This window comes from Pongo abelii, chromosome 12 (genome assembly GCF_028885655.2).
Source record: "Pongo abelii isolate AG06213 chromosome 12, NHGRI_mPonAbe1-v2.0_pri, whole genome shotgun sequence".
NCBI lineage: Eukaryota > Metazoa > Chordata > Mammalia > Primates > Hominidae > Pongo > Pongo abelii.
In genome coordinates this window covers 112,027,961-112,043,717 of record NC_071997.2, presented here as the reverse complement: position 1 = coordinate 112,043,717, position 15,757 = coordinate 112,027,961, and the positions used below count along the sequence as shown (strand labels likewise).

Here is a 15,757-nt window from a genome sequence, read left to right as displayed (position 1 = left end):
CCGAGGTGGTTGTACTATTTTGATTCCCACCAGTAATGAATGAGAGGTGCTCCATATCCTGCTGTTTCTATATCCTTTTCAGCATTTATTGTCAGTGTTCTGAATTTTGGCCATTCTAACAGGTGTGGTGTTATCTCACTGTCATTTTAATTTACACTTCTTTGATGCCATATGATGCGGAGCATCTTCTCATATGTTTATTTGTCATCTGTATATCTTCTTTGGTGAGGTATCTGTTAAGGTTTCTGGCCCATTTTAAAATAGGTTTTATATTTTTCTTATTTTGAGTTTTCTGAGTTCCTTGTATATTTTGGATTAGTCTTTTTATCAGATGTGTCTTTTCAAAGATTTTCTCTCAGTCTATGACTCATCTTTTTATTCTCTTGACTTGCTTTCTGTAGAAGTTTTTAATTTTAATGAAGTTTGGCTTATCTGTTATTTCTTTCATGGACTGTAGCTTTGGTTTGTATCTAAAAAGTCATCATCATATCCAAGGTCATCTAGGTTTTCTCCTATGTTATCTTCTAGTCATTTTATAGTTGTGTTTCATATTTAGATTTATAATCCATTTTGAGTTGGTTTTTGTGGTAAGTATAAGGTCTGTGTCTAGATTCATTTTCTTGCACATGGACGTTCAGTTGTTCCAGCATCATTTGTTATAAAGGCTGTTTTTGCTATACTCACTGTACTGTGCAATATATCCCAAAGGAAAAAACCTTATTACTTCTAATTGAGGCTTTGTACCCTCTAACCATCCTCTCCTCATTCTCCCACTGCCCACCACCCCAGACTCTAGTAACCACCATTCTACTCCCCGCTCTATAAGTTCTGTTGTTTCAGATTCCACATATAAGTGAGGACATGCAGTATTTGTCTTCCTGTGTCTGGTTTATTTCACTTAACATAATATTCTCCAGCTCCATCTACATTGTTGCAAATGACAAAACTTCTTTTTAAGGCTGAGCAGTATTCCATTGTGTACATACACATTTTCTTTATCCATTCATCTGCTGATGGACACTTAGGTTGATTCCGTTAACTTTGCTATTGTGAAGGGTGTTCCAATGGACATGGAGTACCTACATCTCTGATATATTAATTTTATTTTATGGCACAATCCTGGCTCATTGCAGCATCCCATAAATTTTGATAAGTTGTGTTTTCATTTTCATTTAGTTCAAAATTATTTCTTAATTTATCTTGAAATTTGTAATCCGTGTTTAATCTCCATGTATTTTAGGACTTTCCAGTTACCTTTCCTTTATTGGTTTCTTTATTGGCTTTCCTTTATTGGTTAAATTCCACTGTGGTCTGAGAGCAGGCATTATATAATTTCTATTCTAAATTTGTTAAGGTGTGCTTTACGGACCATAATGTGGTCTATCTTGGTGAATGTTCCATGTGATCTTGAGAAGAATGTGTATTCTGCTCTTGTTGGATGAAGTAGTCTATAGACGTCAATTATATCAAGTTGATTGATGGTGTTGTTGAATTCAACTAGGTCTTTACTCATTTACTGCCTGCTGGATCTGTCCATTTCTGATAAAGGGGTGTTGAAATCTCCAACTATGACAGTGGATGCATATATTTATGCTTGTAGTTCTATCAGTTTTTGCCTCACATAGTTTGATGCTTTGCTGCTAGGCACATGCACGTAAAGGACTGTTATGTCTTCTTGGAGGACTGACCTCTTTATCATTATGTAATGACCTTTTTTATCCTGGATAACTTTCTTTGCTTTGAAAAGTCAGCCTTGTCTGAAATATAGCTACTCCTGTTTTCTTTTGATTAGTGTTAGCTTGGTATATTTTTCTCCATTCATTTACTTTTCATCTACATGTGTCTTTATATTTAAAGTGGGGTTCTTGTAAACAACATATAGTTGAGTCTTGTTTTTTGATCCACCCTAACAATCTTTTAATTAGTGCTTTTCTTTTTCTTTTCTTTTCTTTTTTTTTTTTTTTTTTTTTTTTTGAGACAGGGTCTCACTCTGTCACAGCAGCCTTGACCTCCCAGGCTCAAGGAGATCCTCCCACTTCAGCCTTCTGAGTAGCTGGGACTACAGGCACACACCACCATGCCTGGCTGATTTTTCAAATTTTTTGTAGAGATGGTCTCTCTCCCTATGTTGCGCAGGCTGGTCTCGAACTCCTGGGCCCAAGTGATCTTCCTGCCTCAGCCTCCCAAAGTGCTGGGAATACAGGTGTGAGCCACCACACCAGGCCTATTGGTGCATCTAGACCACTGATGTTCAAAGTGATTACCGGTAGTTAAATTAATATTGACCATGTTTGTCATTATTTTCTATTTTCATCTTCCACATATTTTCTGCCTTTTGTGGTTTTAATTGAGCATTTTATGTGATTCCATTTTCTCTCCTTTCTTAGCATGTCAGTTATACTCTAAAAAAAAAAAAAATTCTTCTAGTGGTTGCCCTAGAGTTTGCAATATCCATTTACAACTAGTCCAAGTCCACTTTTAAATAACACTATACCACTTTATAAGTAGTGTATCATACAAAAACAAAATAATCCTACGTCTTCCCTCCTGCTCCTTGTGTTGTTGTCATTCATTTCACTTATATGTAAGCATACATATAACATATAAACATACATAATCGAAAGCACTGTTGCTATTATTATTTTGAACAAACTTATCAGTTAGATCAATTAAGAATAAGAAAAATGAACATTTTAGTCTTTGTTTATTCCCTCTTTGATGCTCTTCTTTTCTTTATGGAGATCTGAGTTTCAAACCCCTAGTATTTTCTTTCTGAGTTTCCTGGATCTGAAGTTTGATGTCTGACATTAATTTAAGAAATGTCTCTGTCATTATTGTTTGAAATATTTCTTGTTTCTTTCTCTCTTTCTTTTCCATCTAGTATTCCCCTTATGCATATGTTTCACCTCTTGTAGTTGTCCTACAGTCCTTATTCTTTTTTTTTCTTTTCCCAGTCTTTTTCTTTGCTTTTCAGTTTTGGAGGCTTATGTTGAGATATTCTCAGGCTCAGAGACTCTTCAGCCATGTTCAATCTACTGATAAGCCCATCAAAGGCATTTTTATTTTACAGTGTTTTTACTCTCTAGCATTTCTCTTTGCTTTTTCCTTAGGATTTCCATCTCTCTTCTTACATTGTCCACCTATTCTTGAATGATGCCTTCTTTATCTGTTATAGCCATTAGTATATTAATCATAGTGCATTTAAATTCCTCATCTGATAATTCCAGAATCCCTACCTGTCTGGGTCTGAAACTTGCTCTATTCTCCTCAGATTTTTTTTTTTTTTTTTTGCCTTTTGGTATGCCTAGTAATTTTTTCTTGGTAGCTGGACATGATGTACCAGGTAAAAGGAACTTTCGTAAATCAGCTTTTAGCAATGTAGTAGTTAGGTGGGGGAAAGGGGAGGGGAGACATTCTATCATCCTATGATTAAGTCTCAGTCTTTTAGTAAGCATATGCCTCTGGTCTACAAACTTCGAAGTGTTTCCTCAGTATTCTTCTTCCCTCTTTGGTAAGACAGGATGGCTAGAGTTGTCTGGAGTTTAGTATTTCCCTTCTCTGATGCAGAAGGTTAGAGCTGACAAGAGTTAGGTATTTCCCTTCCCTTGGGTCAGGCTCTAATAATACCCCAGCAAGTTAGGATTTAGCTAACTAATTTCTCCTGGGGGCAGACCTTGTTAAGAAGAGCACAGTGCTCTGGCATATTTCAAAATGGTTCATTTCACCCTCCCCCTGCCAGAAGCACATAGGGATTTTTCTGCAATATTTACTTGGAGAATCTAATTGAGCTCATGTAGGTAAGTCTAACAAAATAGTGGTGTTTCCCCGTAAGTGGGTCCCCTTGGAGTTTTAAACTTTCAGAGTTGTTCATACTGAACCTCCTATAATTCATCAATTACCGCTCAGGTTTTTCTACCATGGCACTGCTTCCTGTGGGGTTTCTATTTGTGACTGCATGCTCTAGTAACTTGTGGCTCTCGGTATTTGCCAGTCTGTCTCTCTAGTCTTTTGGGGACAGTGGTTTTCCCTGTGTCCTCCCCTATCCTGGGTCCAATAAGAATTGATTTCTCAGTTTGCTTAGGTTTTTACTTGTTAGGGTTGGAGTGGCAACTTCTAAGCTCCCTACATGTGGAACTGGAAACCAGAAGTCCTAATAACATTTCTGTATATGTCTTTTGGTGCATGTATGCATGTATTTCTGTTGGCTGTATCACTTCAAAGTAGAAATACTGGGTCATATAGTAGACATATATTCATCTTTAGTAGATAATTACAAAGAGTTTTCGAAAGTAGTTCTACCAATGCTCTTGCAACAGTGTACAAGGCGTACAAAGATTTCTATTTCTCCATATCCTTGTCAACACTTGCTACATTTTGTTTTTCTAATAGACATCTTAACAGGCGTTAGGTGATATATCATTGTGGTTTTGATTTGCATTTCTCTGATAATTAGTGATGTTGAGCACCTTTTCATATACCTGTTGGTCATTTGCATTTTTTTTGAAGAAATGTCTATTCAAGTCCTTTGCCCATTTTTAAATTGCTAAGACAGTAGAATAGATTTCAAGTGTTCTTACCACAACAAAAGATAAGCATGTAAGGTACTGCATAAGTTACTTAGCTTGATTTAGTCATTCCACAATATATGCTTATTTCCAAACATCATATTGCACCAATCTATACACTTTCTATTTGTCAAATAAAAATATATATTAAAAATAAAATATAATTGAGGCTAATAACTAATCAAGTAAATAACTGAGCATAATATGTATGTTAATTAGCTATAATAAATGATTTATAATAAATGATCATAACAATTTAAGCAATATATAATAATCGAATCAAATATGTATAATGGTAGTAAGTCACAAGTCCTATGTTGGGGCAGATAAAATAATAAAAGAGGACTAGAAATTGCTAGGGGTGGTGGGATAGTTTTAAATAGGGTGTTTAGGAAAGGCTTTGGTGAAAGGTGACATTTGTGCAAAGGCAGTTGGGGGTGAGCTAAGAGATGCTTGGAAAAATAAATTTTGTGGGGAGAGGGAAGAGCATGTGCAGAGGCCATAGAAAGCTAATATGGTGTGTTTGAGTAAGAGCCAGGTGAACAGTATTGCTAGAGCAGGGTGCGTGAAGAAGAGAGCAGCTCAAGTGTTTATTAAAATGTCCTCAAAGATTTAAAGAATATAAATGGTTAATTCAGTTAATACCAAACTAAAAGAAGAATGTACCACACAGATTCCAGACTGGTTATGTAACCCATAGTACATAAGGAACTTCAGATTGATCAAATCAGCTGGCAGAAACAGGAAACAATCCATTACTTTTATAAATGATCCTTTACTGTGACCCATGTTAAGCAAAACTGCATGTAAGGGAAACTCTAAAAATATATAAGCAACCACAGGGTTATATTTGGTTGATCTATATCAATAAAAAATTGAGAATTAAAATGCACTCTGAAATAATGGGAATGGACCAAAACAATAAGGAAGTTCTAATATGTACATTGAATGCGTCATTGCCTTGTAAAAATATAAGAAAACCAAAGACCTTATCACAACTAATAGTTGATGAGACTGGTTTTCCTCTCTTGCCTTTGGAGAACAACAATTATTACCTGCTGGGTGAAACTTTTCCTAGATATTGTAATGATAATTTCAATGAAATTTATAGTCCAAATTTGATAAATCACAGTAATAAAAATTTTTCATTCATATTGGTAAAAAAAAAAAAAAATCACCTAAGTCAAGGAAGTATGCCTAATTTGATAACACAGCTGTGTGGTGAAGGTTTCCAAATCTGTGTACATGACCAAACATTTTCTTATGTTACTATCTCATTAAGAAAAGAACTCCCATGTTAGCCAATTCATTCTATCCTAAGAAAACATTTTCGCATATTTCACATTCTCTTCTGATATCTCCAGAATCAACTTTTGATAATGAAGCACAACCGTGTTTTCTTGAACAGCACAGGAAAGTAAATATGCACACTGGGACTTTTTATACTGGATACATTTGCAGGGGTTAGAGGAAAGTATTTTGATGCTTATTTTTCTTGAATTTATTATTATTGTTGTAATCATTTTTCAGAAAAGAAGCTAAGAAACAATTTGAGCTATGGCCACAAGGTAAGAAGTATGGTGCTTAGGTGTGGATTGTGTGCAATCTGTTTCATTAAATAGGCTTTAAAAAAACAGTAAATCTTAAAAATCCTTAAAAGACTTCACCTGTTCATATAGCTTATTACAGATGCATCCATTTTTCTGGGAGAGCAGCAATGGTGCCTATGTGTTATGACTAAGTGAAGCTGCGACAAATAGTACTTCAACATCTTCAAAAGAACATTATCACTGCCACTCTGCCTATTTATTTATTAGTTTAACCCACCCAGTGTAGTTATGGCAGGGTGCTTCCCCACTGTACAAGCAGAAAACAAAAAAAAAACAGCACACAGTTTCTCTTTTTATATGACTGCAACATTTGTAAGGCATGTCTTAGCCAACATGCAATGTCAACCAGACAGCCTTCAAAGATAAACTTGCTAGCTGTCAAAACATAGGTCTAGAAGTAATCCTAGTTTAGTTTATCTCCTCTTCCCATAAGGCCATGTGTTCTTCTCCTTAGGATCACACTGGAAACACAAGCCTAGTAAGCTTATTTACTAAGTATGCAGTTTATAAACTGCAAATGCCATTATATTTTAATCAAGAGCTTGCTTTTTGAGATTTTCTACTCTGTCTTAAAAACTTCATATGTCAGATAGATAAGAATATGCCTCGCAGCGAAGTACTTGGATTAACAGTAGTAGTGATAGCTTAGTATTTTCTAGGTACTACACTTATGCACTTTATGTATATTATTTCATTTAACACACATAAAAACCTTATGAAGTTCCCTCATTCCACTGAAGAGAGAACTGAGATTCAGCCACAAAGTGACAGAGATATGAATTCAAGCAGGATGACTTCTGAATCCACGCCATTAACCTTTATATATACTATATATTTACATACAAAATAAGTTATTTGTAATTGTTATTGTTTGGAGGCAATTTTCTTATGGTTGAACCAATTACTACTATTTACAAGTGTCTCAAATCATTTAGCTCCAGAAATAATTAAATCCATACCCTAAGAAGTAAAGCATGAGATCTTTCAACTACTGATTACTGAAACAAAATTATGCCATTTTAGTATGTTTCAGTTAAGATGGTACTCAAGAAACTAACCACTTTTGCCATTTTCCATTCATGTGAATTATATTCAGACCTCTGGGGCAGCGATTTTTCTACACTTTAATTACCGGAATGTGAAAAAAAAAAGCCATTTCATACTTTTAATCTTCATGTCACGGTTGTTAATTATAAGGAATGTTTGCATATTTGCAGAGGTCTTTACATAACTTATAACTGCACAAACATCTGAAACTTAGCTTCAGTATCTTCCTATACCAATTCTTCTCAAGCTTTTATCATTTTATATTCTCTGCACTTATTTTATTTTGAATGCAAAATGCTGTTCTCCTCAGCTTGAAATCTCGTGGAAACCACTTCGTTTTGGGCTGTTCCGATTCAGAATCACTGAGAGCTCATTCAGAAAACAATGATGCTCCAGGCTCACTGCAAATTATTCTCTACCTGCTGCTCTGCAGTACAACTATCTCTTAGGGAGCACCTGTTATTTTGAATTAAACAGTGTTCTCCAGGTAGCCTCGGAATTCAGTGAATAGTGAATAGCAAACCTTAAGGTCTACAGCTACAAAATTCTCACGTGACTACTATGGGCTTTGGCAATATCAGGCCTTTCTCATGGTTCCTAGAGGTAAAGCTACACAGAATGTGAAAGGATGGCTCTGCTGATCAAGAAACTGCTACTTGGCATCAACTTGGAGCTGGAGTGCTAAGTATGGGTCAGGAAGCACACACACACCCCACCAATATGTTTGGCAATGGCACTAGGACTGTTCTAAGTTAAAAACCCCAATATTTAAAAGCGCAGGCCTAGCATGACTGGGAGGGGGAGCCATTCCTTAGATCTACTGGTTGTTCATTGGTTTGTTCATTTGTTCATTCATGAAGATATACTGAGTACCTACAGTATGCCAGGTGCTGTGCTGAGTGCTGGAGACACAGGGGTGACAAGACAAAGTCCCTGCCTTCAGAGAACATAAAGTCTAGTGGGAGAGACATTTAGAGAAGTATCAGGACATGGGAAATGAAGAGTAAAATAGAAACATACAAAATGGGCACTTAAAATTTCTTTTCTATAAGGGCCAAGGAACCTTTGAAAAGCAGCTCAGAAAGAAATTTCCTTGACAAACACTGAGTATCTACACAAGCAAAGTGCTGATGGTAGAATACAGGGTTATTCAGTGAAACCAGTAAGAAAATTATTCCCTATTTAACTTTGCTAAAAGATATTCTGAAACATATATACTTCAGTTCCATACACTAAAATGCCATTTTTATACCAGTACTAAGATGAGGCAAAGGTATCCGTGACAGGGTTTCAGGCCAAGGATGAATAATACAATGCAAAGGCCCACAGCCAGAGGCATGTATAGGGCACACAGCACAGCCCCAGCCACAAGGGATTTCTGCCACAGAAGCTGCCCCAGGACACTCCCAGCATCTAGGAAGTCAACTGGAAGGCAAAGAGTACAGCTTTCTTGTTCAATTTTATGTGGTAAGAAGCAAATCCATCAGTTAGGGCAGCTAAGACCCCATGAGATAGAGACTAAACCTTGGGAATATAAGCAGTTAACTCACAGACAAAAGGTTAGGCCCAAATGGCTGAAGTGTGTAAGTCCCCACATCAGCTTTGATAATGGAACAGGTTAGGATCTGTCCTGCTTAGTTCAGGAAAGAAGACATATCTGATGTTTATTTCTTCCTCACAGGTCTCTGAAGGGGGTTTCCTCCTCCCATTTACTCCCAGACAGAACAGGTTCATAAGGGTAGCATTCCTCCTGGTGGTACCATGGTATCTCCCAGACTCAGCAATAACCGAAATTTAGTTCCTGATTTTTACCTCTGCCTTACTAAACTTTTTTTTTTTTTTATTTTGAGACAAAGTTTCATTCTGTCGCCCAGACTGGAGTGCCGTGGTGCAATCTTGGCTCACTGCAACCACCGCCTCCTGGGTTCAGGCAATTCTTCCACCTCATCCTCCCTAGTAGCTGGGACTGCAGGCACGTGCCACCAAACCCAGCTGATTTTTGTACTTTTAGTAGAGACGGGGTTTCACCACATAGGCTAGGTTGGTTTCAAACTCCTGACCTCAGGTGATCCACCTGCCTCAGCCTCCCAAAGTGTTGGGATTACAGGCGTGAGCCACTGCACCCGGCCTGCCTTACTAAACTTCTGAGGTCTCAGCTTCTGCAGAGCTTAGAGAAAGGACAACTGACTCTGGGGAGACTCTTAACTTCCCTAATGGGACTGGATAGCATTGCTGATAGCCTTTGTCCATCAAAAGCGCCCCCACGGTTTCTGAAAATGTTCTATCATGAAACTGGGGATCATATACTCTGTGTTAGTCAGTAAGCAAGAAATTCACCTAACTCAATGGCTCTAGACAGTTGTTCAGTAAATACAGCTAATATTTCCAATTGATAGAACTAACAGATGCTTTTCAAATGCATACAGCAAAAGTTTGCATTAAGTAATTAAGCACATTTGTGACCATTAAATCAAAGACAATTTTGTCATTTTACCAAAAAGACACATACACTTACGTTCATTGTTGTGCTATTCACAATAACAAAGGCATGGAAACAACCCAAATGCCCATCAGTCGTAGACTGGATAAAGAAAATATGGTACATATACTCCATGGACTACTACGCAGCCATAAAAAAGAATGAAATAATGTCCTTTGCAGCAACATGGATGGAGCTGGAGGCCATTATCCTAAGCAAATTAACGCAGGAACAGAAAACCAAATGCCGCATGTTCTCACCTGCAAAAGGAAGTTAAACATTGAGCACATATGGACATAAATATGGGAACAATAAACACTATGGACTACTTGAGGATAGGGGGATTGAAAAACTACCTGTTGGGTACTATGCTCACTACCTGGGTCACAGGATCTGTACCGCAAACCTCAGCATCATGCAATATTCCCGTTTGACAAACCTGCACGTGTAGCCCCTGTATCTAAAATAAAAGTTGAAGTTGTTTTTTTTTAAAGCAGTCTGATTTTGAAATAATTCTATAATATTCTCAATTAAGTTCCACCTTTCTTTTTAAAGGTAAAAAGCATATCTTTTATTTTCAACACTGTAAAACCTTTATGTAAAGGTTTCCTGGAATGTAGTTTCCACTAGTAAAGTATAATTACTGCATGAAAGATGCACATTCTGTTAGGGACAGTACCCTGTGAGTGCTTCCAGTTAGTCCTCCTATAGATCACCATAAAATATGTGGTTTCAGACTTTTATTGTAAGGTAAAAATGTTTCCTTCCTTCTTTTGAAAAATTACTACAAACCAATGAGGAGACTATGAAACAAACATAACCTCTATCTTCAATGAATCTAGGAGATAGGTGTAACAACAAGCCACAATACACACATATGCTCTCCCTCAGTATTAGGACGGTAAATGCCCTGCAAACGCATTTATTCTATTTATACATTTTTAACTTATTCTAATAAGTTAAAAATATGATTCCCATTCATCCATTGATTTCAGGGGGAAAAACTTCCTTAACATAAAGAAACAACAGATTGACAGATATTAGGTAAAGCCTCTAACATGAAAGACAGCACAACAAATATAAAAGAAACTCAGAGGAAAAGACAATGAAGAATCAGATGAAATTGTAATTTGCTTAGAGCTAAGAGAAAATACTGTATCAATGATGAGTGGGATATAAAAGAAACACTCAGTAAACAAAGTGGTATTCTTTTTTTTTTTTTTTAATTTATTTAGTTTTATAGAGACAAGGTCTTGCTCTGTTGCCCAAGCTAGAGTGTAGTGGCATGATAATAGCTCACAGCAGCTTCAACCTCCTGGGCTCAAGTGATCCTCCTGTCTCGGCCTCCTAAGTAGCTGGAACTACAGGCATGCACCACCACACCAGGCTAATTTTTGTATTTTTTGTAGAGACAGGGTCTCACTATGTTGCCCAGGCTGGTCTTGAACTCCTGACTTCAAGAAATTCTTCCACTTTGGCTTCCCAAAGTGCTAGGATTACAGGGATGAGCCATTGTGCCTGGTCAAGACAGTAGTATTTTTTTAAAAAATTTATACTTCAATTAAAAAAAATCAGTGAAAAAGATAGAGTGGAAAAAAATTCCACTGAAAGCATACAGATAAACAGGTGGAAAGAAAATCAGACACCCAATCCAGGAAAACTAATGTCCTATTAAATGAGGGCTAGAAAGAAAAGACAGGGAAGGAGGGAAGGGAACATGACAGAAATAATGCATGAAAGTTTTCCCCAAACTGAACAAGACAGATATACAGGTCTTAGTATTGAAATAGCCATCAAGTATCAATGGCAATGTATTCGTTTCTAGCAGCTGCGGTAACAGATTGCTACAAATGGGTGGCTTCGAATAACAAAAATTTACTCTCTGGCAGTTTTGGAGGCCAAATCAGTATCACTGGGCTGAAATAAAGATGCCCTGGCTACACTGTGTCAAGAAGCTCTAGGGGAGAATCCATTCCTTGCTTCTTCCAGCTTCTGATGGCTGCTGATATTCTTTGACTTATGGCCTCATCATGCCTAAAGAGTCTCACTTTCTGATAACTCAGAAATTCGCCAAGTTGACAGTTACAGCTACATGATTTGAGCTGGCCTCACTCATTCTAAGCTGTATTCTTTGGAGAGAAAACAACAACAACAACAGCAACAACAAAAACCAGGCACCTTCAATGTGAAACTCATAAACACTCACATGTATCAGGTCAATCTGGTTCTCCACCTTAAACTCTAGTTTCACCATACAGTAACAGCCCATGTTTCCAGTGTAATATAATAATGTGAGAAGCTAATAAATGCATGCCACTGTCTGCTACTTCTCTGTGACTATTATTTCTCTGAGACATGTATGAATTAATAAAAGCTCCAATTTTATATTTTCTTATCTTTTTTAATAAAAGAAACATTTTCATCTTCACTTTGTTTTTATTTAACCAATGATTTAAAATATGAAATCCAAACTTGTACTAGGTTGACTTGGCCTCTGTTTCCTTTTTCTAATTACAGTCAGATCCTGTATAATTGTTCAAATACAGGTGACTGGAATAATCTCCATGGAAATACAACTACCACTGGCTGACGGGATACATTTTCAAAAAGTACATATCTATATGTAGCTATCTGGATTTTACAATATACAAAATAAATTCAAGAAGTTGGCTTAATGGCAGGTTTTACTTCTTTATTTGTTGGTGGGTATAAGGGTATATTTAATGTTTCTTCTGGACCACAGGAGATATAAGAGTGTGGGGAGGGCAAATGCAATGAAAGTTTCCCTGTCTTATTACTTCACACTTTAGTCACTTTGCTCCAGTCACACTGGCCTTGCTGTTTCTCAAACAGGCATACTCATGGCCCTAAAGCCTTTGTAATAACTATTCTGCTGTTTAGAACCCTTGTACCCTAGATAGCCATGTGGCTAACTCTACCTCCAGCAAGTCACTTCTATGACGCCTAATAAACATCTTGCTTAAAATTGCAGTTACAACAGGAGCCAGACTTAAGTGGCTCTCAGTGGCCAAATACAGAATAATTTTATCACCAAAATCAATATAGTAATGAATCATATACCTTTAACAAATCCGAAATTCATAAGTCCATGCTGATAAATACATATATACATACAAATTAAACATACATAAGAAGGAAGGTTCTTGCTTATAAAAGAATGTCGAGTTCTAATGGGTTTATGTGAAGAAAGTACTACAGTTAGAAAATCTTGGTAAAGACTGGATCAGGCAAGGATAAATAATGGATGTTGAATCTAGGAGAAAATTTTGTTGAAGAGCAGGATATTGACATGAAAAAAAAGTGCCTCCTCACAGACATTCATTGCTAAGAAAAAGTAAAGTATGCAGGCTGGGCGCGGTGGCTCACACCTATAATCCTAGCACTCTGAGAAGCTGAGGCAGGCAGATTGTCTGAGCTCAGGAGTTTGAAACCAGCCTGGGCAACACAGTGAAACCCGTCTCTACTAAAAAAAATTAAAAAAAATTATTTATTAATTTTTTTATTTTTTTCTTTTATTATTATTATTATTATTATTATACTTAAAAAATTAGCCGGGCATGGCAGCAAGTGCCTGTAATCCCAGCTACTCGGGAGGCTGAGGGAGGAGAACTGCTTGAACCCGGGAGGCGGAGTTTGCAGTGAGCCAAGATCGCGCTACTGCACTCCAGCCTGGGTGACAGAGCAAGACTCCAACTCCCCCTCGCCACAGAAAAAAAAAAAAGAAAAGAAAAAGAAAAAGTAAAGCATGCAGTGGAGAAATTCTGGATAACATCTCGATCAGGTGATTGAAATTAATATCACCAATGATGAGCAGCTGGATGTCATGTGCCTACAGGTGACCTACTCTGAGAAGGACATAGCATCATCTATGAGGTATTATTTTACAGCTAAGAATGCAAAACCTCAATCTAGTCAAAAGAAAACATGAGACAAATACAAAATCGGATAATCTCTTTTTTAAAAGGAATTATATTCTTCAAAATGTCAGTTTTATGAAAAAACAAAGGAATACTCTTGAGATGTTTCATACTAAAGGAGAATAAAGAAACATGAAAATTCAAGGCAATACCTGATTCTCCAGACCATAGTGGAGGGGGGAAAATGCTATCAAGGACATTAGTGGGCCAAATGACAAAATGGGAATATGCAAGGCAGATTAAAGTATTACATCAATATTACATTTACTGACATTGATAACTGTACTGTGGTTGATTAAGAGAATATTCTTATTCTTAAGAACATCTTAAGGAGGTCTTAGGGATAAGGGGCAATAATATATTCAATTTATCCTCAAACGGTTCAAGAAGAAATATTGTGTGTCTGTGTTTGTGTGTGTGTGTGTGTGTGTGTGTGTGTGTGTGTGTAGGGGAGCAAATAAAGCAAATGAGGTAAAATGTTAACAGGTAAATCTGGTAAAAGTGTATCTCGTGTTGTTGTACTATTCTTAGTCTTACAACTCTTCTGTAAGTTTGAAATTATTTCCAAATAAAAAGTTTTAAAAATCACTTGCAGTCCACCACTGCCCTCTATCCCCCAGCCACGGTGCTTCCAATCCCCTTTATCTTGCTCCACTCTTTGTATCAAGGCAGTATCACCTTTGAACATATTAATTTACTCATTTTTATGCTTATTACCATCTCTCCTTAGTAAACTGTAAATTCTGCATAAGCAGAGTTTGTTTTTTGTTTCTTTTCCTATTTTGTTCACAGATGGATCCAAGACCATAACAGGTGCCAGTAACAGTGCACGGCACAGAGCAGACTTGATGAACGAAAGGCTGACTGAGAGGCAGCCAGTCCCCTGGGACACTTGCCTCATCTAATACCCTCAAGCAACTTCTCCACAACCCCATCATGGCCTGGAGGTTTATTCTATGTAGAAATAGAAGAAAGAGGCTCCTGACCTGGAGACACAGGGCATAGAAAAAGACAGGGGAAAAGGAACATCATAAAAACAGTATAAGTGAAAGCCAAAACACTAAATGCTAAGACATTTTCACATGCAAACTCCAGCTCCTTGAGCTGTCTGCTTCAGGATGCTGTGTGTTAGATAAGTGGTTTGAAAATGTTTTTCTGAAGAGACTTAATGGCTCCTGAAAAAATATGTACACTGGAGAATACCACACCAAAAAAGTTGGATACCTGTCCAATTACCCTGTAGTACAGCTGACCAGCTGACCAAACCCACTCCCATACAAAACCTCCTGATAGTTTTGGTGCCTCATTCTTTTTTTCTTTTTTTTTTGAGACAGAGTCTAACTCTGTCACCCAGGCTAGAGTGTAGTGGCGCGATCTTGGCTCCCTGCAACCTCCTCTGCCTCCCGAGTTAAAGCAATTCTCCTGTCTCAGGCTTCCGAGTAGATGGGACTACAAGTGTGTGCTACCATCCCTGGCTAATTTTTGTATTTTTAGTAGAGACGGGGTTTCACCATATTGGTCAGGCTGGTCTTGAACTCCTGACCTCAGGTGATCCACCCACCTCGGCCTTCCAAAGTGCTGGGATTACAGGTGACAGCCACCGTGCCCAGCCTGGTGCCTCATTCTTAAATATGAGTGGATAATGAATAAGTACCAGACATCTGAGGAAAGCTTCACTTACAATAGACAGATCAGTATTTTTTTAAAAGCATGAAGAAAGGAATTCAGAATGAATACAGACAATGCAGGAGCCCAAAAACTCTAAAAAATGTTTTCCTGAGAGAGAGAGGAAGAGACCCATGAAGTAAAAATAAAAAGGATATTACAAAAAGGAAGAAAAGAACAAGAAATTCCTTAGAAACTATTTGCATAGATGCCAAAATCAAAAGTTTAATTAGATGAATTGGAAGATAAAGTAGGGAAAAATCCCATATTTCTCATTGCAAAAAACTAAAAATCGAAAGAAATGGATAATGGAAAAGAAAATAAATCAAGAAAATCTTTTCTGAAAGTATAACACACAAATAATGAGAAAACAAGAAAAGAAAAAAATATAAGAGTTTTCAGTGTGTAAGTATGCCAGTTTCTGGATTAAAAAGGATAAATAGTCCAAGGAAT

The 15,757-nt window shown here is 37.1% G+C and overlaps 1 protein-coding gene across 4 annotated transcripts in view; it reads right to left on the bottom strand.

Moving 5' to 3' along the window:
• Positions 1-15,757, bottom strand: part of LDAH (lipid droplet associated hydrolase) — a 141,543-nt gene that overhangs the window by 57,665 nt on the left and 68,121 nt on the right. The window contains exon 5 of one of the 4 annotated variants that reach the window (XR_008519157.2): positions 9,738-9,961. The gene's annotated coding sequence lies outside the window, so the exon portion shown is untranslated. 4 annotated transcript variants of the gene reach the window in all.